A 25,727-nucleotide genomic window follows, 5' to 3' on the forward strand; every position below is an offset into this window, starting at 1 on the left:
TTTTAAAACCAACTCTCATCTCAAGGGAATTTGGATGATTAGTTTCTCTCTTTATCTAATGTACTCTCACCTCAGTTAAATGTGTGGCTTGGGAATCTTCAGCTAGAATACTCTGGGAGTGCTAATATAGATTTATATATTCAGAATAATTTAAATCTGATTTCCTTTGAGTTTCTTTTTTCTTCTCAGGCTTGTAAATGTATACCAGTAAGGAGGACTGGCATACATCCAAATGGCTCTAACTTAATACAGTCACATATATAACACTAAAGCCTAAACAATACTGCTTAAAGTAATAACAATTCCTAAGGGGCTACTCAATCCTCCTTTAATCAGGGGGAAGAGGGAAAGAAAGATTGGAAATAGTGGAAAATCTTCAAAAATACCTGTTTTTGATTATCAATTATGAGAAAGAAAAGTATAGATTGTTTATTCTGTATCACAATGATCCCTGCTTCTTAATTGAGCTACCATAAGCCAATTGTCATATAACTTAAAGAAAACCGGAAAAGTAGAGCATAAGGATCCTGCCTAGGGATGATGTCCTGAATATTCCTTGCAAATCCCATGCTAAAAATTGAAATATTAATGATTCCTGGTGGAGTTGTAAACTGACCCAACTATTCTGAAGAACAATTACGAATTAAGTATAAAGGGTTACAAAATTATTCATACCCCATTGTATTTCAAAGTAATTTTAAAAGAGAAAAATGACCTATATGTGCAAAAATGTTTATATAGTTTTCTTTGTGGTTGAAAATTATTGGAATTGAGAGGATTTCCATTAATTGGGGGAATGACTAAATTAGCCATGATTTATGATTGTAATGGAATATTACACATTTTAAGAAATTTAAAGCAGAATGATTTCCAGAAAACCTGGAACAACTTACATGAACTGATGCACAATGAAATGAACAGGACATTGTACACAGTAACAGCAATATTGTAGGATTGAGAACTGTGAATGGCTAAGCTATTTTCAGCAACACGAGCCAAGATAATCCCAAAGAACTAATAATGAAATATGTTATTTATCTCTGGAGAAAGAATTGGTGTTGACTGAATCCAGACTGAAGCATTATAATTTGGCTTTCATTAATTTGAGTCTTCTTGTATAAACTAACTGAAATTCACATGCTTTACATAATTACATATCTATAACCTATGTCTAATTGTTTACTGTTTAAGAGAGGGGTAGGGAGAGGGAAGAATGGAATTTGAACCCAAAACTTACATTTAAAAAAATTCAAAATAGAAAATTCCCCACAATCTTCAAATTCAGTAACTTTCATCTTCCTTCATTTTTTTTTTTTTTTTGCTGGAAAATTATATAACTTCCCTCTAAAGCCAGTGTGAAACTGGAAGCTTTCCCAGACAAAATGTCCATGTCTATCCAACTCCCAATGCCTAGCGTCCTCACTGGCCAGTAGAATTGCTTACAGTTAACCTCAAACTTTTTTTTTTTTTTTTTGCTTTAAGATAAATTCATAAAATTTATTAAAAATATGATTGAAATCATAGAAATTTCTCACTGAAAAGTAGCTATATACATATACAAATATATGTGCAGTTTTTAACCATTTTTCTAAAATCCCTTTGGTTACTTTTTAGAATGATGTTTTTAAATGTATAAAATAAAATTATTGGATTTAAAAGGAAACTATGTTTTGGAGTATAATTATTAAAATGCAGAAGGAAAGGTCACTTATCAAAGGTTAAGAACATTTGATTTAAAACAACTGACTTATTTATAAATAAGAAAATAATACCCTGAAATAATTTTCTGTCTTGAATTAATATAGTTAGTGCCAGGATAAAGATAAGGAGGTTTGGGGTAGCTGGATGCCAGGATTACTGACTCCCATTCTAGTCTTTTTATATGATACCAGATGGCTTCCTAAATACCTTAAACATACTTAAAACAACTCTCTTGTTTTTCAGCTGCTACTTTACCAGTGTAGTGTACATTCTTGAGCTGCATTGGGCACGTGACAGTCTCAGAAATAAATAATACATTCCTGTGTTATGCATTATTGAATCCTCAATGAGCCTACACACGTGCACGGGAAGGTATAAATTTAAAATTTACTGCAGTGCTTGAAATCAGAGCATCTTGAAGCTTAAAGCAGCAAACTCATCGGTTATCCAGAGGCCAGCCCAAGGCAAAATGGTAAAATTGCTAAAAGTTCTATTTTCCATATTTATTCCTCTCTTCATGACTCCTTCCTCATACCCCAAAATCCATTATTGTCATACCAAGAATTGATACCTCAATCCCCCATAATGCCAACTCATTAATGCTATGGGAAGATACTAAAGGAAGAAAAGGAAACACCCCAACCACCCCCACCATTTTTTTTTTTAGTAAAGTTTACAAGGCTGTCTAGTGGAAAGGGTTTCAAAGTTAAATTCTATATTTTAACAACCAAATTTCATAGAACACTTAAGCTTTGTAAGGTACTTGACACATCATCTTTAATTCTCATTTTACTATACTCCTGTGAATATGTGCCTGTGAGTCTTTTTGAGCCTCAGTTTCTTCTCTGGAAAATATGAATCATATTAGTTTAGAGTTATAACAAACCTCAGAGGCCATCTGTATTTTATAGGAAAGAGAAGGGAGATCTATTGTACCCTCACAGGTTAAAAAAATATTAGATATGTAATTTGGATCCAGGTTTTCTGACTCAAAATTAGGTTCTTCCCATTATAATGTGCTATTTTTTCTATTAAGTTTTGCACTACCATACCACATGTATTGCTTTTTACATTACTTTTGGGCCCTTAATTATTAAGACCCCAATCTAGTTCATCTTTCATTACACCACCAAAACTTACATCCTTTTCAGTGAGTTCCTCTGGGAACTCAGAATTCTGAGAATTCCTTTCTTAAAAGTGAATTTGTCTGCTTTGAATTCTAAGGAAAAACAGTGTACAACATCCTTAAATACTCATGTATTCTAAAAATGTGATACAATACAATAAAAAGCATTGCTAAATGTTTACTTTTTTGAAATATGACCAAGAAATCCTTTCAACATCTTGAAAAAACATAATCTTTAAATGTGGCCTTTCCATGTCTGAGGAAGTAGGCAGATTTATGCCTTTGTTCTACATGAGGAAGCTGAGGTATGGAACTTATTGTAGATTAACTTTTAGAGCTCTAAATCAAAGGTATCAAGTGTCCTTTATGGCTGGAGCCAGATTAAAATGTTTATCAAATAAATAAGCACAGTACAACCTAATGCTAATTTGTTGTTTTTCTGTTATTATGTTCCTACAAGTATTTGTTTCTATATGAGTTTAACATCACAGGTCCAAGGTACCTCAGAGTTCATTTCCTACAACTCCATCATTTTAAATGTGAAAAAAGTCCATGATCATTTAGGTAGCAAATTTCAGAAATTGAATTTGAATCCAAATCCTTAAATGTTCTTTCCTGAAAGTGTGTACTTTATTAGTTAGACAGAAATGAACTGAAGAGTATTCAGTATATATGATAGGATACATATTATAGCTAATGCAAAAATTGGTCTATATTTATACTGACAAAAGTATTCTACAGATATGATTTGAAAATTTTAGGTCAGGTTGATTTTAAAAAAGTAGATAGAAGCTCACTAGAAGATGTGTTTTCGGAAAAAATTTAAAAATCACTGCTTAGCAAGAAGAAAGAAAGGTAGATATTGAATGAGAAATCATTGACTGGATTAGGGTCTTCTGTTGTTACTTTTGGAAGTCATTCTTAGAGAAATCCAATTTTCTAGTCCTCTATTATATGCCTACTATGGGCAAGCATGGTGCTAGACAGAAGGCACAAAAAATACAAAAAAAAAAAATAACCCTTGTTCTGGCTCTTGGAATATTTGTGTTACATTGTAAAATAAAATATACACTCACATATATAGATAGAAAGATAGATAGATAGATAGATGCATTCAGAATAATTACATCAGAAAAACATATAGTATAGTTCATTGTAACATTCGAATATTAGTAACCAAATGAAAACTGTATTTACATGAAGAAGAAAAGAAAAGCAAGCAACCAAGCAAAGAAAGAAACAAAAAACAATATAAACCCAATTTGTAGACTAATAAATATTACACTAAAGAGTTGTCCTGTAATAATACATCAAACACTAACCTGGCATAGTAACTTTGGGTAATAAGTGGAAGATTAGAACAGCAGCCTTCACCAAACACGCTAAGATTGAAGGAGACAAAGATAGGTTTTGATCCCTCTGATAACACTCGTGCTTTGCATACAAAGCATTTCAGTAATTCATTCCATGCCAGATCATTTTTCCTCTTGCTATGATCTTCCTAGTGTTATTAGTTTTAGGAAGAGGAGAAAGTATTCAGAATTTCTGACCTGTTTACGTTTGTGTTCATGGGGATTTCAAGGCCCATAATATGGAATTCTCTCCTAATTGGTAGAAAGAATCCCTTACCCTCCCTGAGGGCTGGAGTAGAGTTGGCTAGTGATGATAATTTCTAACTGTCTCCATCATGCCCATATTCCCAGTTCTCCAGAGATTACTGAGGGAGTTTGTCCTTGGACATGATTGAGGATATTCCCTCTTGGTTAAATTGAATTATCTCATTCCCAATGGGTAGTTCCTTCATCCTATGTTGTCTGGAACATGTTCTCTTATACATTGACTTTTGTTTTTCTGTGATTTGATAAATAAGCTTCTTTGCTCTATGTGTTCACTGAGAACTGACATTAGGAAGGAAAAGGAGTTTGAATATAGAGCATGGAATACTCTTTTTTTCTCAAAATGACAAAGCAATCTCAAGTTAGCTTAACCGCAGCCATATCCTATTAAAATGGACTTCCACACCAACTTCTTGCTTCACAACCTGGAAGGAATGGAAGTCTTCTTTGAAAAAAGGTTGGGAAAAAAATGAATAGGGATGCCTATTCCGCCTCTCTTTAAGTCACACATATACAGTGACAGGCTACTTACCACAGGTGGTCCTTTCTATCATTTACTATATTATTATTTACTATATTAATAAATTATTAGTAAAGTATATTAGTGAATAAACCCACATGCTTATTTACTATAACAATATATACAAGTAGCTTGTGATGCACCAATAAGGATTTTAGTTTTGATTTTTTATTACAATTAAATCAAATAATGTCAACAAATAAGAGGAAAAAATGGAATAGGAAATCATCTCACAATTCTATGTTCATCTATGCTCAAAAAGTTATCAAACTGTGCATACCCTTTGACCCAGTAGTGTTTCTATTGGGCTTATATCCAAAGAGATTTTAAAGAAAGGAAAGAGACTTGTATGTACAAGAATGTTTGTGGCAGCCCTCTTTGTAGTGGCCAGAAACTGGAAACTGAGTGAATGCCCATCAATTGGAGAAAGGCTGAATAAATTGTGGTATATGAATATTATGGAATATTATTTTTCTGTAAGAAATGACCAGCAGGATGATTTCAGAAAGGCTTGGAGAGACTTACATGAACTGATGCTGAGTGAAAGGGGCAGGACCAGGAGATTATTATATACTTCAACAACAATACCATATGATGATCAATTCTGATGGACGTGGCCCTCTTCAACAATGAGATGAACCAAATCAGTTCTAGTAGAGCAGTAATGAACTAAACCAGCTACACCCAGGGAAAGAACTCTGGGAGATGACTATGAACCACTACATAGAATTCTCAATCCCTCTATTTTTGTCCCCCTGCATTTTTGTTTTCCTTCACAGGCTAATTGTACACTATTTCAAAGTCTGACTCTTTTTGTACAGCAAAATAACTGTTGGACATGTAAACATATATTGTATTTAATTTATACTTTAACATATTTAACATGTATTAGTCAACCTGCCATCTGGAGGAAGGAGTGGGAGGAAGAAGGGAAGAAGTTGGAACAAAAGGATTTGCAATTGTCAATGCTGAAAAATTACCTATCATGTATCTTGTAAATAAAAAGCTATAATAATTAAAACAACAACAACAACAACAACAAAATTCTATGTTCATCAAAGATCAGGATGATAATCTACTTTCTCCTTTCCCTTTATCTCTCTCAAGGATTCAACACTAAACATGGAGAATGTTTTGTTAGATCTTTGATCAATTTGTAGCACTAAAAGAATTTGAAGGAAGCATGATAACTCCCTCCCCCTAAATAAAATATCTCCTTCATTTAGGTACCCATGTGCTTTGATTTTCACCATCAGATACTTAGTAATTTCCCCCTTTTAGATGGCAAACTGAAGCCCAAACCTGCTGTGACAAGAAAATGATGGGACAGAATAAGAACACTTGGGTTCTGGAATAAATGGTGACATAAATGAGTATGATACAGAAAAGGAAGGCTGGATGTTAAAAGGAAGCATTAGTGTTTGGGACGTAGTAGATAATAAATTCTTAGTGCATGTCTGACTAAAAAATAATGTAAAATTCTTCATATAACTACTGATCATCTATGCATAGATGTTTATATACATGGACTACAATTAAAATGCACGTATATTGTTGTTTTCATTGTACTTTTTGCTGTTTGTCTTTTGTTCTCAAAGAGAACCATGACATCAGATGGTGAGGCCATGACATGCAAGTGAATTGGATTTAATTGAGGGAAGACTGGGTTAAGGTCATCAGCTGCACTTTGTTCTCTGGACCCATCTAAGTGCAATGGCAAGATCAGAACAACTGGAGATGTCCCTCACATATACACATATGCATACACATATATATATGTATGCTTATGTACATATAATGTGCAATATACAATGTATTCAGGAATTTGGTAAGTTAAATTGTATACCTAAGTCTGAGATTGCCTGATTATGTGCTATATTCCTTCTATTCTTGTTTTTAAATGTGGAGCTGATTTGCATATCATATAGCACAGGATTTCAAAAAAAAAAAAAAAAGGAGGCCAGTTTCTTTCCTTTTTTTTTTTTTTCACTTTTTACCTTACTTTTTTGATGTGAATATTATAATGAGAAAAGAACTGGCATAAAATGTTTCCATTTCCCAATTACTGACTGTAATGGGAAATTGTCTAAAATTATCCTAGCCTTAAGATTTTAATCTTGTGATCCTTTCCTTATGACTCAATGCTGAATAGATTACATCCAATATATTTGATATAAATCTATTTTCATAAAAATAAAATGAGTTTTGTTAGATTACTAATCATTTTCTTTCTGCAGAGAATAACTTTTTTGTAGGATGTCATTATTTGTTTCTTCTGGGTGTAGTGCGGTATAATGTTCCAATATGTATATAGGTTATCAGTAGTGTATTAAAAACACATAAAAAAACTAAAAGCAAAAAGAAACAAAAATGGAGCAATCCCCTTTATTAAATATTGTCCATAAGGGAAAATAATTTGATTAGTGAGATGATTATTTAGATAACAGTCTTTGGGGTTGAATTATTTAGATAATTGCCTTAATATGACTTCACATTGCATAAATAGGCAATCTCTTAATTAATTTATATGATACAAAGTTTTAATAAGGATTTTGTGCATTTACCAATTTTAAGCTTCTCAACATTGTAAAAATAAAATATTGTGACAGCCTGTGAAGGTCTAACCCTATCACTCCCTTTTCTGGAATGCTGCCCACTATCATGAACAAACTTCAGAGATTTACTATTTCTCAAGAATTGAATGCTTCTAACACTTAAAACCTTTCCAAACCTTTTGATTGTCTATTCTTTTTTTAAAATTTACTCTCCACATGCTCTACAATTAAGCTACAAAGACTTTTAAGTACTTAGCACATAGTAGGCGCTATATAAATGTTCATTCCTGTCATCTCCTTTATACTGACCTATTTGCTGTTCCTTTCACAGTATATCCCATCTTCCAAATACATGACTTTGAACTATCTGCATCCTTTGGATTTAATGTTTCAATCTTTTAATTAAGGTTAAAATTTACCTTATATAAGAGGCTTTTCCCAAACTACCACATCATTCCTCTAACTTCCTTGTCACTTCCCATCCCTTCCTTCTGGGATTATTTTCCATCTCCTTTGTATGCTATGAATATACATTCAATTTATATGTTGTGTCTGCAATTAGAATGTGAGCTTCTTGAGGGAAGAATCGGTGTTTTAACTTTTTTAATCTCAGCTCAAAGCACATTGTTGGATATATAGTAAATCCTCAATATGGTGTTGTAGCTGCTACTACTGATGTTGTGATGGTATCATTGATGTGTCAATGACTGGTAGGTTTCCTAATAGATAGAACACTGGGTCAGCAGTTAGAAAGATCTGATTCCGAATTCTGTTTCAATTGTTAATGAATCATGCTAATCTGAACAAGTCATTCAACTCCTATCTTCCATTAGAAGATGGAAAATCTTGAAAATCTGGAAAATGAGGATAATAATAGCAACAGACTCTCATGGTTGTCCTGAGGATAAAACAGGATTATTTTATGAAAATATTGTGCAAATATTAAAATGTAATATGGATACAAGTTATCATCACCTAATTTCAGCATCTTCATCATCATCATTATTATCATGTTATTAGTTTCTGGCATGTAGTGGACAATAAATGCTTATTAACTGAATGATGTATTAGTGAAAAAAGTTATTTAGTCAACTAGATTTTATTAAGCATCTTTCATGACAATGTGTTAAGGCCTGTAGGTACAAAGAAAATTTTAAAAAGCAAGCAAAAGAAAGCAATCTTTCTTCAAGGACTCAGATGAACAACTAGGAAACAAGACTATCTGAGTCTTGAAGAAAGCCAGGGAAACCAATAAGCAGAAATAAGGGGGAACATTCCAGACAAGGGAGAAAATAAATTAAAATATTAATAATACAACTGTTAAACTTGTTCTATTTTATCACCATGGACAGAAGTAAGAGTAGTGGGTGGAAGGTAACAAGAGGTCAATTTTGGCTTTAATTAAGAAATCTTAATAATTAAGGATCCATAGTAGTGGGGTGGGTACTCTCTAAAAACAGTTTATTTTCCCTCACTTAATCTTGTCAATCTCAGGCTGGAGGACGGTTTCCTAATTTAATGATATATAAAAATTTTATTAAAGGATTTGGTTAGAATACACAGCCCATGGTATTTCTTAAAACTCAGAGTTTGTGATTTTGAATTGCCTCTATTTAGGAATTATACTTAGTTAAGAAAGGGTAAGATTGTACTGTCCTATTTTTTTGCTCATAGTAAGCTATCAGCTAAAATTCTCAGAATTTATATATTTATTCATGTTTTATGTATATAGATACATTCAAACATGTATTTCTTTATATGCATTTGTACATGTGTTTGTATATTAATATGTAAGTCTAAAAGCTAATTTATCTTACTCTAAAATTGTGCAACTGGATTTTTTCATCTAAATCTTTTATGACATTTATTTATATTAATTGCAACTTATTCAATTTGAAGCATTTTTCTGAACATTATGGTTTTCTTTTTAAAACTGTTTCTTATTCAATCTATCAGTTATCCCTCAAAGCTTTTGATTCTCTGTAATTGATTTGCTTCAATTCATTTAACACAACTGATTTTACATATATATATATATATATATATATAATATATATAAGTAGATAAAGACAGGATATTGTCATATAAAGGCTTTTAAATGTCAGAAAGAAGCATTTTTATTTCATCATAAAGGAAAGAAAGAACAACTGGATGTTTTTTGTTTGTTTTTTTGTTTGTTTTTTTTTTGTTTTGTTTTTTTAGTAGGGAAATGATATAATCCTCTATATTATTAATATAATGAATGACAAAACATTTATTAAGCACTTATAATATGTAAGGCATTGTGACAAGCACCAGTGATATAAATACAAGGAAACAAACAAAAAAAAAGGTGTTAATTTGGTATCTGTATGAGGAGTGAATCAGAGGAATTAGGGGTAGAGAGAAAAAATTAAGTGTATTACAATAGTTCAGTAAAGAAGTACCTTTACTTCTGGTGTTAGCCCTGCAAATGGGAAGAAAAGAACAAATTCAAGATACAACATGAAGATAAAGTTAATAAAGTCTTTGTAATCATTTGGATATGAGAACCAATGAAAAGAGAAGAGTTGAAGGTGTTACATTGTTGATCTGGATGATTGGAATATTGAATTGTGAAGAGAAATTGAGAAATTAAAACAATATTTGGGGAAAAACAATAATGAGTTCTCTTTTATAAGCTGAATTTGAAATATTGAGGAGCATATGAAAAGAAACATCAAAAATAAAATACTGAAGGTCAGATGACAGATAAAGTGAAAGCTAAGCATGTTAGGAATCATGTAAATTTCTTTTTTGAGGTGATAAAAATCAGAGAAGATACATGGATAAGAGTCTTTAAAATACAGACTTATAAGAGTTCTGCCAACCAGCAAAGTATATATAAGATAAAGAATTAAGAGAGAGGAAAAAATACTATCAACTCAGAAATATTATCAACTCAGCAGTAATAAAAAATCACCAAACACTATACTGAAGTTAGGTTAGGAATGAGAACAAGAAGAACAAAACATTGTATTTGACAACTAACAAGACATTAGCAACATTTAAAATGGCAGCTTTACTCTGATTATCAAGTTAGAAGCCACAGTGCAAGAGACTGAGAAGTAATATAGTGTAGTGAAACTGGGAAGAAGGAAGCTTTTTCTTTCATCTCCAAAAAAAAAAAAAAAAAAAAAAAAATGGAGGCAATTAAGGGTTTCTTGCCCAGGGTCATGTAGTTAGTAAATATCTGAGACTAGATTTGAACTCGAGTTTTCCTGACTTTAGGGACAGTATTTTATTCACTGTAATTACCAACCTGTCCCCAGGGAAGGTTTTCTAAGAGTTTATGTAAGTAAAAAGAGATAAAGGACAAGAAATTCAGAATGATAACCTCAGGTAAAATTTTTGGTTTTGTTTTTGTTCTAAGATTCGGGAAAACTTGGACATATTATTGGTTGATAGTAAGGACCTAATATTCAAACATATTAATGGTTAGAGAAAAACATGTAAGAAATAAATATCGGGAATAGATAGGAGGATATTAAGATCAGAAAGGGTCTGATCTTATAATAAAATTTGTTTGTTTGTTTGTTTGTTTTTATTTAATAGCCTTTTATTTACAGGATATATACATGGGTAACTTTACAGCATTAACAATTGCCAAACCTCTTGTTCCAATTTTTCACCTCTTACCCCCCCCACCCCCTCCCCTAGATGGAAGGATGACCAGTAGATGTTAAATATATTAAAATATAAATTAGATACACAATAAGTATACCTGACCAAAACGTTATTTTGCTGTAGAAAAAGAATCAGACTCTGAAATATTGTACAATTAGCTTGTGAAGGAAATCAAAAATGCAGGTGTGCATAAATATAGGGACTGGGAATTCAATGTAATGGTTTTTAGTCATCTCCCAGAGTTCTATTTCTGGGCATAGTTAGTTCAGTTCATTACTGCTCCATTAGAAATGATTTGGTTGATCTCCTTGCTGAGGATGGCCTGATCCATCAGAACTGGTCATCATCTAGTATTGTTGTTGAAGTATATAATGATCTCCTGGTCCTGCTCATTTCACTCAGCATCAGTTCGTGTAAGTCTCTCCAGGCCTTTCTGAAATCATCCTGTTGGTCATTTCTTACAGAACAGTAATATTCCATAATTTTCATATACCACAATTTATTCAGCCATTCTCCAACTGATGGACATCCATTCAGTTTCCAGTTTCTAGCCACTACAAAAAGGGCTGCCACAAACATTCGTGCACATACAGGTCCCTTTCCCTTCTTTATAATCTCTTTGGGATATAATCCCAGTAGTAACACTGCTGGATCAAAGGGTATGCACAGTTTGATAACTTTTTGAGCATAGTTCCAAACTACTCTCCAAAATGGTTGGATTCGTTCACAACTCCACCAACAATGCATCAATGTCCCAGTTTTCCCGCATCCCCTCCAACAATCATCATTATTTTTTCCTGTCATCTTAGCCAATCTGACAGGTGTGTAGTGGTATCTTAGAGTTGTCTTAATTTGCATTTCTCTGATTAATAATGACTTGGAGCATCTTTTCATATGACTAGAAATAGTTTCAATTTCTTCATCTGAGAATTGTCTGTTCATATCCTTTGACCATTTTTCAATTGGAGAATGGCTTGATTTTTTATAAATTAGAGTTAATTCTCTATATATTTTGGAAATGAGGCCTTTATCAGAACCTTTGACTGTAAAAATATTTTCCCAGTTTATTGCTTCCCTTCTAATCTTGTCTGCATTAGTTTTGTTTGTACAAAAACTTTTCAGTTTGGTATAATCGAAATTTTCTATTTTGTGATCAGTAATGATCTCTAGTTCTGCTTTGGTCATAAAGACCTTCCCCTTCCACAGGTCTGAGAGGTAAACTATCCTATGTTCCTCTAATTTATTAATAATTTCATTCTTTATGCCTAGGTCATGAACCCATTTTGACCTTATCTTGGTGTACGGCGTTAAGTATGGATCAATGCCTAGTTTCTGCCATATTAGTTTCCAATTTTCCCAGCAATTTTTATCAAACAGTAAGTTCTTATCCCAAAAGCTGGGATCTTTGGGTTTGTCAAAGACTAGGTTGCTATATTTGTTGACTGTTTTATCCCTTGAACCTAATCTATTCCACTGATCAACTAATCTATTCCTTAGCCAATACCAAATAGTTTTGGTAACTGCTGCTCTATAATATAATTTTAGATCTGGTACAGCTAAGCCACCATCATTTGATTTTTTTTTCATTAATTCCCTTGAAATTCTTGACCTTTTGTTTTTCCATATGAACTTTGTTGTTATTTTTTCTAGGTCATTAAAATAGTTTTTTGGGAGTCTGATTGGTATAGCGCTAAATAAATAGATTAGTTTAGGTAATATTGTCATCTTTATTATATTTGCTCGCCCTATCCAAGAGCATTTAATATTTTTCCAATTGGTTAGATCAGACTTAATTTGTGTGAAAAGTGGTCTGTAATTTTGCTCATAAAGTTTCTGATTTTCCCTTGGCAGATAGATTCCTAAATATTTTATATTATCAGTAGTTACTTTAAATGGAATTTCTCTTTGTAACTCTGACTGTTGGATTTTGTTAGTGATATATAAGAATGCTGATGACTTATGTGGGTTTATTTTATAACCAGCAACTTTGCTAAAGTTGTGGATTATTTCTAATAACTTTTTAGCAGAATCTCTGGGGTTCTCTAAGTATACCATCATGTCATCGGCAAAGAGTGATAATTTGGCTTCCTCATTGCCTATTCTTATTCCTTTAATCTCTTTCTCAGCTCTTATTGCTATAGCTAGCGTTTCTAATACAATATTAAATAGTAACGGTGATAGTGGGCAACCTTGTTTCACTCCAGATCTTATTGGGAATGGTTGCAGTTTGTCTCCATTACATATGATGCTTACTGATGGTTTTAAATAGATGCTGCTGATTATTTTAAGGAAAAGTCCATTTATTCCTATACTCTCAAGTGTTTTTAATAGGAATGGATGTTGGATTTTATCAAATGCTTTTTCTGCATCTATTGAGATGATCATATGGTTTTTGTTAATTTGGTTATTAACATGGCCAATTATATTGATAGTTTTCCTAATATTGAACCAGCCCTGCATTCCTGGTATAAATCCTACTTGATCATAGTGTATTATCTTGGAGATGATTTTCTGTAGTCTTTTTGCTAATATCTTATTTAAGATTTTAGCATCAATATTCATTAGGGAGATTGGTCTATAATTTTCTTTCTCTGTTTTCAGCCTACCTGGTTTAGGTATCAGTACCATGTCTGTGTCATAGAAGGAATTTGGTAGGACTCCTTCATTCCCTATTTTATCAAATAATTTATATAGCATTGGGGCCAATTGTTCTTTAAATGTTTGGTAAAATTCACATGTAAATCCATCTGGTCCTGGGGATTTTTTCTTAGGGAGTTGTTTAATTGCCTGTTCTATTTCTTTTTCTGAAATGGGACTATTCAAGCAATTTACTTCCTCCTCTGTTAGTCTGGGAAGTCTATATTTTTGGAGGTAGTCATCCATTTCACTTAGGTTATCAAATTTATTGGCATAAAGTTGAGCAAAATAACTCCTTATTATTTCTCTAATTTCCTCTTCATTGGTGGAAAGTTCTCCCTTTTCATTTTTAAGACTACTAATTTCATTTTCCTCCCTCCTTTTTCTAATCAGATTTACCAAAGGCTTATCTATTTTATTGGCTTTTTCATAGAACCAACTCTTAGTTTTATTAATTAGTTCAATAGTTTTTTTACTTTCAATATTTTTAATTTCTCCTTTTAATTTTAGAATTTCCAATTTAGTATTTGATTGGGGGTTTTTAATTTGGTCTTTTTTTAGTTTTTTTAGTTGCAAGCCCAATTCATTAATCTTTTCTTTCTCTGTTTTATTCAAGTAAGCCTCTAAGGATATAAAATTCCCTCTTATTACCGCTTTGGCTGCATCCCACAAATTTTGGTATGATGTCTCATCATTGTCATTATCTTGAGTGAAATTATTAATTGTATCTATAATTTGCTGCTTCACCCAATCATTCTTTAAGATGAGATTGTTTAGTTTCCAATTACTTTTTGGTCTATTTCCCCCTAACTTTTTGTTGAATGTAGTTTTTATTGCATCATGATCTGAAAAGAAAGCATTTACTATTTCTGCTTTCTTGCATTTAATTTTGAGGTCTTTATGTCCTAATATATGGTCAATTTTTGAATAGGTTCCATGAACTGCTGAGAAGAAAGTATATTCCCTTCTATCTCCATTCAATTTTCTCCAAAGATCCAACATACCTAATTTTTCTAATATTCTATTTACTTCTTTAATTTCTTTCTTATTTGTTTTGTGGTTTGATTTGTCTAATTCTGAGAGTGCAAGGTTGAGATCTCCTACTATTACAGTTTTGTTGTCTATTTCTTCTTGCAACTCTCTTAACTTCTCCTTTAGGAAGTTGAGTGCCATACCACTTGGTGCATATATGTTTAATATTGATATTGCTTCGTTGTTTATGCTACCCTTTAGCAGGATGTAGTTTCCTTCCTTATCTCTTTTAATTAGATCAATTTTTACTTTTGCTTGATCTGAGATAAGGATGGCTACCCCTGCTTTTTTGACTTCACCTGAAGCATAATAGATTTTGCTCCAGCCTTTTACCTTTACTCTATATGTATCCCCCTGCTTTAAATGTGTTTCTTGTAAACAACATATTGTAGGGTTCTGACTTTTGATCCAGTCTGCTATCTGCCTCCTCTTTATGGGGGAGTTCATCCCATTCACATTTACGGTTAGAATTACTAAATCTGTATTTCCTGCCATCCTAATAACCCCAGATTGTGCTTTACTTATTCTTGCCTCCCCCAACCCTCTTTCCCCCTTTTAAACTTATGTACCCCTCTTGTATCACGATACTTATCCTCTTTATAATCCCTCCCTCCCCCCCTTTGAGTCTTTCCCCCTTCCTTCCCTTATTACTCTTTTTCTTTTCCCTTTTCCTCTCCCCCGTTTTTAATGAGGCGAGAGAGAATTTTCTCTAAAACAAATGTCAATTATTTTTTCTTTGAGCCAACTCTGATGAGAGTAAGATTCACACAATGTTCCTCCCCCTCTCTAAATTCCCTCAGATATGATAAGTTTCCTTAGCCTCTTTGTGGGATGTGGTTTCCCTCTTTTTATCCCTCCTTCCCACCTTATTCTGCCATCATCCCTTTTCCATATCTACTTCCCTTTTTTATGTTATATCAGTACAATCAAATTATACATGTATTCTTTTTGTATATCCACAACAGAAATACAATTCTCAAGAGTTATTTTTACCTTTTCTGCATCTCTTGAGTTCTATTCTTGGAGATCAAATTTTTTGTTTAGTTCTGGTTTTTTCTTCAGAAACAAATGGAATTCATTTGTTTCATTAAATGTCCATCTTCTTCCCTGGAAGAAAATGCTCAGCTTAGCTGGGTAGTTTATTCTTGGCTGCATCCCAAGTTCTTGTGCCTTTCGGAATATCATATTCCAGGCCCTTCTTTCCTTTAATGTAGAGGCAGCCAGATCTTGGGTGATCCTTATTGTGGCACCTCGGTATTTAAATGGTTTTTTTTTGGCTGCTTGTAAAATTTTTTCCTTAATCTGATAGTTCTGAAATTTTGCCACAATATTCCTTGGGGTTTTTATTTTAGGGTTTCTTTCAGAAGGTGTTCGATGAATTCTTTCAATGCCTATTTTACCTTCTGATTCTATTACATCTGGGCAGTTCTCTTTGATGATTTCTTGTAAAATAGTATCTAGGCTCTTTTTTTCATCATAGTTTTCAGAAAGTCCAATAATCCTCAGATTATCTCTCCTAGATCTATTTTCCAAGTCTGTCGTTTTTGCAAGTAGATAATTCATGGTTTTTTCCAGTTTGTCATTTTTTTGTTTTTGCTTGACTGATTCTTGCTGTCTCAATGAATCATTAGTTTCTATTTGTTCAGTTCTAATTTTTAAAGAATTATTTTCTTCATTAGCTTTTTTTACTTCTTTCTGTATATGTCCAATTGAGTTTTTGAATGTATTGTTTTGGTCTGTGGAATTTTTTTCCATTTCACTAATTTTTTTTTTTAGTGAATTATTTTCTTTTTCCAATTCACAGATCCTACTTTCTTGCGTGTTCTTTGTCTTTTCCAATTCACGGATCCTACTTTCTTGCGAGTTCTTTGTCTTTTCCAATTCACAAATCCTACTTTCTAGTGAATTCTTTATTTTTTCCAATTCACAATTCTTACTTTCCTGAGATTTTTTTACTTTTTCCAATTCGTATTTCAGGAAGTTGTTGCTCTCTTGTAAGGCTTCTCTTTCCTTTCCCCATTTATCTTCTAACTCTCTTTTGAGACTTTTAATGGTCTCTTCTATGAGAGCATCATGTAAAGGAGGACAGTCTGATGCATTTTTGCTGTTTGAGGTCTCTTCAGGTTTGCTGACCTGCTCTTTTTCTGCATAGAAGCTGTCGATCGTTCTTTTCATCTTTTTATTCATGTTTTAAAGCCTTTAGGGTAGGTCTCCTAGGCAAGGGGGTTACCAGCTTCCTCAGCAGAACAGGGAAAGATGTAAACAGATTTCCGGCTCTGAGGTATGGGAGTGCTTTGAGTGAGAGTTTTCCCTTCCCCCAACAGGAAGTGGATTCAGCACTGGCCGAGCTATCAAAGTGCCCAGTTGGGCTGAGTGGGTTAGCTATTGCCCTCAGCTAGAGACTAAGGGGTGAAAGTGTCACTGCCCCAGGCCAGAGCCACTTGTGGGACTGTGAGTATTAGCAGCTGACCACAGACTGCCCCGAACTCTGCCCCAGTGTCTCTGCCCCATGCAAATCGGCCCTGGAAAAGCTCTATGGCCCCAAGCCTAGCCCCCCACTGTGCAGATTGGAGGCTAACCTGGGCTGCGACCTCCTGCTGTGCAGGATCACAACTGCCCCAAGGAAAAGCCCCGTACTGCAGGTTGGGGCTGGGTGCTTGTGCTGAGATCTTTGCTTTCACTTTCGCTTTGAGACTCTCCTCGGAACTTAATTTCTCTCCCTGTCTGCACTGATCTCCCCCCTGGCCCCGGAACCAACCTTTTTTGGCGAGACTGCAGATTTTCTTTGGCCGGTGAGTTGTTCTACTTCTTATCTTTACGAATTGTAGCAGTCAAGACTATTTTTGAGGCTAGATATAATGTTGATAAAGAGGGTAAGAGAAGAGCTTAGAAAGTCGCATGTGTCTTCTCTGCCATCTTGGCTCCGCCCCCACCATAATAAAATTTGTTGACAGACCCTGTTATTATCAGAATCTAGAGCAAAGGAGGAAAAAAAGGTAGATATTAAGAGATTTGGATTTTAAAACAGGGAGAGCTCGTTCAAGTAGTCTACATTTTCCTCCATAAAGTATGGAAGATTATCTTTGATAACAAGGTAGAAAAAGATATTTGGGAAACTTGAGTAGAAGGGGGAAAAAAGCTTTGACAATTCACTATCAGAGAATTGCATATGAAAGAATAGAGATTGTCCTGCTAAGAATAGAGCTCAGTTGAAACATTATGTAAGATATATCCAGTTATTAGGATGGTATGACTAGTCAACGAATTGTACAACTTTCCTTTAGCACTCACTGTTCATAAACACATGAAAGTGGAGACCTGGTGGGGATAATGCCAGAATGAACTTTAGTTAAGTCATGAGAAACCATAAGAAAAATATAGACAATAGATTTGGAATAATGCCAAGATTAGTAAAGGGACCAAGTAAAATTTGAACAGGTTAAGACACTGAAAGATAATGAGAACAGAAAGGTGAATTTTCTTCATACATATATGCTAACTCCTAGTGTCCATCTATGTCTTTTCTCCCTATTTAGTAGTATTTTATTTTTTCCAAATATGTGTAAATATAATTTTGTCATTTATGTTTATAAGATTTTTATTTTCATTTTTGCCCCTCCGTAGCATATGATTTCTGTTGGTTTTGTTATTTTTATGGTTCATTATATTGCTAGTTTTCCTAGCACTGCATTCCTGATATAAATCCCGCCTAGTCATATTGTATTGTCTTGGTGATAAATTGCTATACTCTAATATTTTATTTAAAATTATTCACCAATATTCATTAGGGTAATTGGTCTACAATTTTCTTTCTCTATTTTGGCTCTTGATGGATTACTTATCCATACCATATATTTGTGTTATAAAAAGAATTTGATAGGACTCTTTTTTGACTATTGTTTTTCAAATAGTTCCTATAGCCTTGGAATATTTTTAATGTTTGGTAGAATTCCCTTGTAAATTCATTAAGCCTTCTCCAATTGATGAATGGTCAAAGGATATGAACAGACAATTTTCAGATGATGAAATTGAAACTATTTCCACTCATATGAAAGAGTGTTCCAAATCACTATTGATCAAGAAATGCAAATTAAGACAACTCTGAGATACCACTATATACCTGTCAGATTGGCTAAAATGACAGGAAAAAATAATCATGAATGTTGGAGGGGATGTGGGAAAACTGAGACACTGATTCATTGTTGATGGAATTGTGAATGAATCCAACCATTCTGGAGAGCAATCTGGAATTTTGCCCAAAAAGTTATCAAACTGTGCATATACCCTTTGATCCAGTAGTGCTACTACTGGGCTTATACCCCAAAGAGATACTAAAGAAGGGAAAGGGACCTGTATAGGCCAAAATGTTTGTGGCAGCCCTGTTTGTAGTGGCTAGAAACTGGAAAATGAATGGATGCCCATCAATTGGAGAATGGTTGAGTAAATTGTGGTATATGAATGTTATGGAATATTATTTTTCTGTAAGAAATAACCAGCAAAATGAATACAGAGAGGATTGGTGAGACTTACATGAACTGATGCTAAGTGAAATGAGCAGAACCAGGAGATCATTATATACCTCAACAACGATACTGTATAAGGATGTATTCTGATGGAAGTGGATTTCTTCAACAAAGAGAAGATCTAACTCAGTTTCAATTGATCAAGGATGAATAGAAGCAGCTACACCCAAACAAAGAACACTGGGAAATGCATGTAAACTGTGTGCATTTTTGTTTTTCTTCCCAGATTATTTTTACCTTCTGAATCCAATTCTTCCTGTGCAACAAGAGAACTGTTTGGTTCTGCACACATATATTATATTTAGGATATACTCTGACATATTTAACATGTATAAGACTGCTTGCCATGTGGGGGAGGGGGTGCAGGGAGGGAGGGAAAATGTCAGAACAGAAGTGAGTGCAAGGGATAATGTTGTAAAGAAATTTTTTTTTCAAAATAAACAAAAAATGCAAATCAAAAAAAAAAAAAGAGAGAAAAGAAAGAAAAGAAAAGAAATCATCTAGCCCTGGAGATTTCTTTTTTATTTAAAAATTTCATTGCTGGTTTGATCAATTTCTTTTTTCAAAATAAGTATATTGAAATATTGTATTTCATTTTCTGTTAATCTGGGATATATATATATATATATATATATATATATATGTAAATATTAATTCATTTCACTTAAATTTTCAGATTGATTGGCATACACTAAGGCAAAATAGCTCCAAATTATTTAATTTTCTTTTCATTGGTGATTCACATAAGTTTTAGTATGTTGTCTCATTATTATTGTATTGAATGAAATTATTGTTTCTATAATTCCTGTCATCCTCTTCTCCCTTTCCTTCCCTCTGGTACTTCTATACTCCTATCCATTCTGTCCACTCTCTTTCTTTTTTTCTCCTTGTACTTCCCTTTAGGTCAACATTACTTTCTATACCCAACTGAGTGTATGTCATTCCCTCTTTGAGCCAAATCTGATGTTCAAACAATGCTCATCCCTTTTCCCCTCTTCTTTCCTATACTGCATTAGATCTTTATGTTTTGTTCTTTTTTATGTGGTGTAATTTATCCAATTTTCTTTCCTCCTTTCCCCATACAATTCCTTTTTCACCCTTAATTTCATTGAAAAAAATATCATCACATCAGTATCAACTTATATCCACACCTTCTGATCATGTATACCCACCATAACTGCCCTAATAAAGATATAGTTCTCAAGAGTTACACATATCATCTACCCTTGTAGGGATGCAAACAGTTTAACCTTTAAATAACATGTAGTGATTGTTTTTCTTTCCTTTTTACCTTTTCATGCTTCTCTTGAGAATTATATTTGAAGAATGAATTTTCTGTTTAGTCCTGTTCTTTTCATCAGAAATGATTGAAAGTCCTTTATTTCATTAAATATCTACATTTCCTCCTAGAAGATCAATTTTGCAGGGTTGTTGATTAATGAATGTAATTTGAGCAATTTTGTCTCTCGGAATATCATATTTTGGGTTCTCCAATTCTTCAATGTAAAAGCTGGTAAGTCTTAGAAAATCCTGACTGGGTCTCCTTCATATTTGAACATCTTCTTTCTGGCTAGTTGTAGTATTTTATTTTAGACCAAATAATTCTGCAAATTGGCTACAATGTTCCTTGGAACTTTCATTTTGGGATCATCTACATGAGATGATTGATTTATTCTTTCAATGACTTTCTTATCCAGTTCTCGGTTATGAAGGCAATTTTCCTTAATGATTTCATGAAAGATGATGTCCAGGTTCTTTTTCTGATTATGGCTCACAGGTAACCCAATAATTCTTAATTTGTTTCTTCTGTATCTATTTTCCAGATCAGTTTTTTTCCCAATGAAGTATGTTATGTTTTTTTACATTTTTCATTCTTTTGATTTTATTTAACTGATTATTACTGTCTCATAGAGTTTCTATTTGTCCAACTGTAATTTTTAAGTTGTTAAGGGAGCCACCTTCTAATGGCTCCTGGGGATCTAATTCTGACTAGCAGACTAGATCCCTTGGTGTGAAGGATGATAATAATACAAGGAGATTAAGAGGGAGTTGCATTCTCTTACCTCTCTTCTTCTCCCTTGCCGCTGATGTATTTCATTCCCAATTCACAAGCAACATCTGCATCAGTAAAGGATGATTTGCAATTCCTTCAAGTGTGTTATGATTCACACCTGTGGGGGCTTTTGAGAACTGACCCACCCCTTCATACTTAGGCATGGTCCTTAACATTAAAGTATGGTTTTTGTAGTTAGATTTTGTACTTCCTTTTCCATTTGGCTAATTCTAGTTTTTAGGAGTTGTTTTCTTCAGTAGATGGTCCCCCTATTTGGTCAGTTGTATTTTTTTAATTAATTAATTGTTTTCTTCAGTTAATTTTTGATCTTCCTTCTCCAAGGTGTTTACTACCTCTTAGATAGCCCTCATTTCTTTTTTTTGCCCCCTCCCCCCCATTTGCCTTCTATCGCTCTTATTTGATTTTTAAAATCCTTTTTGAGGTCTTCCAAGAAGATTTATGGAGCTTAAAACTGGCTTATATCCTTGTTTTAGGTTTCACATGTAGTCATTCTGTCCTCTTCCTAGTTCATATTTTGATCTTCTCTTTCACTATAGTAACCTTCTATGGTCATGGTTCAGTAATCTCAGGAAGAACAAAAAATGAACCACACCCTCAAGCTAATCCTTACTAAACCATGTCTAGAGAATGGTAAGGATTAGGTAAAAAAAAAAAAAAAAAAAAAAAAAAAAAAAAGTATTTTGATTGTACTGCTTGAGTCTGCATCATATCTCAAGAAAGCATTCAGCTTACCCTATTTGAGCTCCTGTTTGAGAAGCCTTTTAACATCTTATATCCTTGTAGACTCAAAATATCACTTAGTCACCTAATCTGCAATTCATCTGGGAGCAGTCAGGAATACACAGACACTTTCCAAAACCTTTAAGTCCATACTTTAGGAATTTCTTAATCAGAGGTTATAAACCTTCCTGAATTTGTGGGTTTTATAGAGTCCTGACATTGATAAGGGAAATTATGATGGTCCTTAAGGTGGACATAAGTAAGGGCAGAATGAGTACCTCATCCTATAATTTTCTGATCCCAAACAACAGGCTCAACTGCCTTCCAGATTTCCACAGGAATGTGGAAAGATCTGGTGAGTAAGCTCTTTGTGCTGGGGTAGCTTGGTCTATTCATGGGTATAGTTCCCTGGTTCCTAGAGCTGGCAATTTGTCTTTTGGGTTAGGGCTGGAGGTTCTACCACTGGCTTGCTGTCACATTGTCATGGTGAGCCAGGACTATGGGATGCTGACCTGTGCTGGGGTTAAGAGCATCTTGTTGGCTTGCCCAGACACATCTGAACTGGGCTGCACTCACCTTTTTCCTAAATGAGGCTGATCTCTCCTGAAGTCTTTTCAATCTATGTTAAGCTGGAAAATTATTTCACTCTGTCTTGTAGGTTGTCACTCCATAATCTGTCCAAAGGCTTGATTAAACATTGTTTCTGAGGAAAACTAGAAAAGAACTCAGGCAACTTTCTGGCTTCGCTCTATATTCTTGGCTCTGCCTCCCCTACCTTTTTTTTTTTTTTACATGATAACAAATAATATATATATATATATATATATATATATATATATATATATATATATATACATATATATAATATAATATATAATTCAATGTTGCAATGGAGGAGCATCTTGACATTTTGCACCTTTTGAAATTTGCCTTTTCTTCTTTTTTTGAAAATGGGGGCAATAGTTTCAAGTATTTTTTCTCATTTTCTATGATTTTTCAGAGATTACTGATGATTTTTATTACATCTAAACTTTCGTTGTTATATTGTTTATCATAAGAAATATTAAATAGATTTGTGATTTTGTTAACTTCTCTTTGATGATGTGATGATGTGATGATGTGATGAATTGAAGCAACCATTCTGAAAGCCCAGGCAATTGCCCCAAACCCTACAGCATACCTGCCCACTCTTTCCTCAGATATCACTATAATAAAATACCAGGCAAACTGATCATTTGTTTTTAATGAACCAGATATTTCTTTTGAATCTTCATTTTCTAACTACTTATAATAAACAATATTTTGGGTATAGTTTATTTTTTTTATTATATTCAACATTTCTCTTTACTGATACTGTTTTATACACACTGTTAGTATATGAGGGAACAATGAAAATGGAATCTAAAGAAAGTAGAAAACACAAGTAGGATTGTCCCAGATTTCTGATTGTTCCAGTCCTAGTGTCAATGTGAATGAAATCCAGGAAGAGCTCAGCCAAACTCCTGTTTATTCCCCACCATCTTGGCTCTGTCCCAACAGTTCCAATTTTGTAAAAGATCAATTGAATAGACAGGTTTGCAATAGATAGTCACTGTAAAATATACAATGTATAGAAGATCATAGAAAAGCCTTCATTAATGAATCTAACTACTTTTAGGCCAAGTGACTGCTTTAGTAGTGCTGCTTATCACAGTATTTCATATTAGAGATAGTACAGTCATAAAACATGTGGTTATTGATTAGTGACAATGGCTGAAATTTCTGCACATCCCCAAGATTGTTTGAGCATACCAACAAGACCATAAATGTGTGCAAAGTGATTTGTGAATGGACTCAGGTCTTAGAAACAATATGTATGTCATCTGTGAAACATAATGTCCTGCCCTAATTTTCCTTAGTTTGATAAGAGTATCAAGAATTTTGTAGTCTTTGCATCCTTGATTCTATATATTTGTCTATGTGTTTGTATATCTACAAGAAAAGCAGTATGTTACAATGGAAAGGGTGATGGTTTTGGCCTTAAAGAATTTGTGTTCTAATTTCAGTTTTACTACTTACTAAAAACATTTCCTTGGGCAAATAAATCCCCTTCTCTTGTTCAGAATTGCCTCCTCTCTAAAATAAAAGGGGTAAACTAGATGACAATTGAGGTCCCTTCTTGATATCAATCCTATGTATGGGGGGGGGGGGTGTGTGTGTGCGTGTGTGTGTGTGTGTGTGTGTGTTTTCTCATTTTCTAGGCAACTATTTCTTGGCAACTACAAATCTTCACCTACAATAAGAGTTTTGATGACAAGGCATGTCCAAGTCTAGTAGATATATTGTTTTTCAGAATATTCTCCAACCCTAAGCTGTTCTTATACTCAAGAATATGTGAATGGTGATGGTCAGAAGACTGATTCCTCTATCAGATACACACATACATACACACACAAACACACTTACAACTCCTACCCCACATACTCTTAAATGAAATTCACAAATCAGAATTTGATCAGTTTTTACTTCTCAAACTCTTCATTCTATATAAGACAAACTTTAGGAACTCCACTATCCAGTGCTAGAAAAGAAGTAACCTTTGGCAACAAAGGAGAATATGGTAATTGGGGAAATTTTTCTTTTCTTCTGTTTATCATTATTTTTTTAAATTTAGTTTTTGTAACAGGCTGAAACTGAGCAGATACACTGAGGTTAGGTTAAGCAAGCACTTAAGGTTAATTACCAATTAGACGATAGTCTATTAGCATTTGCTTGGAAAATGGCCCACCCTACCATTCTGTGCCGGCTCCATCTGTAGTTGTATAAAGAGATTGGGAATAGAGATTCGAGGGTGGAGTGAGAAAGCCAGAGTGACTCCTGCCTGGATTCCTGTCACTATTCCTCTGTCCACAAAGAATAAATATAAAGGACTCTTGCTTATCCTGACTCCAGCTGATTCTAAAGTATCCTAAATGCTAAAGCAGTCATCACAAGTTTTGTTTTTAATCTGATAATTCCCTAGGTTATTGAAATTATATATCTAGTCTGTATCCTGACACAAAATGATAAAATGTCTTTGTAAAACATCATTGATACCAAAGAAAGATAACATTTTATGTAATTCAAATAAGCATAAAAATTTTAGATAATGAATGGCAATGGTATCAAATTCATATAGATGTGGGAACATTTTATATAAGGTTCCTTGCTGGTAACATTTTTGACTTAGAAAACCACTTATCAACTTTATATGCTGTATTGAAAGTATTGTTCTATTTTATTCCTTTTGTAAAATATTTTCCAATTACGTTTTAATCTAACTTGGATAGGTTGTGGGCCACATGTTTAAAACTTTTGCTATAAAATAATATGGTATTTGGGAAAGGAAATATATTTATACTGACATGAATTCAAACTAGTAAAATAGATAATTATCCAATAAATTTTCTTAAATTGATTAGATGCCTATGTTTGACCATAAGGGATCCATTTCTAATATGTCCTTTAGATATTTAAAAGAAATATGAAGTTAGAATATATTACAATCTATGTCACACAGAAAATACTTAATTAAAGCTCTATCAATCTACCTTTCTACC

The sequence above is a fragment of the Sarcophilus harrisii genome, chromosome 2 (genome assembly GCF_902635505.1).
Source record: "Sarcophilus harrisii chromosome 2, mSarHar1.11, whole genome shotgun sequence".
NCBI classification, from domain to species: domain Eukaryota; kingdom Metazoa; phylum Chordata; class Mammalia; order Dasyuromorphia; family Dasyuridae; genus Sarcophilus; species Sarcophilus harrisii.